At 34.8% G+C, this 896-nt stretch overlaps 1 non-coding gene across 1 annotated transcript; it reads left to right on the forward strand.

The window, feature by feature from the left end:
- The first annotated feature begins 495 nt into the window (after positions 1 to 495).
- On the forward strand, positions 496 to 602 carry LOC114228327 (U6 spliceosomal RNA). The gene has a single exon (XR_003614471.1). It is a non-coding gene; the product is annotated as a U6 spliceosomal RNA (small nuclear RNA).
- Positions 603 to 896: the final 294 nt, after the last annotated feature.

Genomic DNA, 896 nt, shown 5'->3' on the forward strand with positions numbered 1-896 from the left:
CCCAGGAAGGATGAATAGTCCTGACACGTGATGTCTTGGAAGGTAAATGTCCAGAAATGTAGGCTTGGAGTATTTCACTGGATTTTCTTAGACAGTATAAATGATGTTCCTAGATGTAAAGAACATAAAGCTAGAATGTATGGCAATAAAAATTATTTTTAAAATTCTCAAAGCATTTCTGATGAGGCCCTGATGAGTCTAAAATAGCACACTTGACCAGCCCTACACATAATTTAGATATGAGCTTCTCTGTCTTTTTTTATGTCAAACATTATAAATGTAATAGACCAAAGGCCTGTCTAACATGGCCATTCCTGTAATAGCAAGAAAAGGTCGCATTTTAAATCTCAGAATATATGTTACAAAACTATTCCATAAAATAGAGCTCATCTTGCCAAATTTACTTTTCATTTGAATCAAGCCATGGTAGACATGATGAAATTATTCTGAAATCATAGAATACTATGTTGGAAGTGACTTAAAAGATCATCTCTTGTGCTCACTTCGGCAGCACATATACTAAAATTGGAATGATACAGAGAAGAGTAGCATGGCCCCTCTGCAAGGATGACATGCAAATTGGTGAAGAGTCCCATATGTAAAAAAATATCATCTCTTCAAGTGAGTACCAAACCTGTTCCCATATGACGACCCCTTCCTAAGATCAAAATGAAAAACATTATGATATGCAGATGTGGATAGTTTCAATTGATTGAGAATTTACATTACAACAAATAGCTACTATCAATTAAGGAATGCTTCTGGAAAACTTTTGTTAAATCCACTAAAATGTATTTTGCTTACGTGAGTAAATCATTAAACCATCCTATATAATAAAAGGCTAATATGCAAATAGACCGAACGGCGGAACAACCGAACACACAGTCGCTATGATG

Source organism: Eptesicus fuscus, chromosome 16, assembly GCF_027574615.1.
Source record: "Eptesicus fuscus isolate TK198812 chromosome 16, DD_ASM_mEF_20220401, whole genome shotgun sequence".
Taxonomy (NCBI): domain Eukaryota; kingdom Metazoa; phylum Chordata; class Mammalia; order Chiroptera; family Vespertilionidae; genus Eptesicus; species Eptesicus fuscus.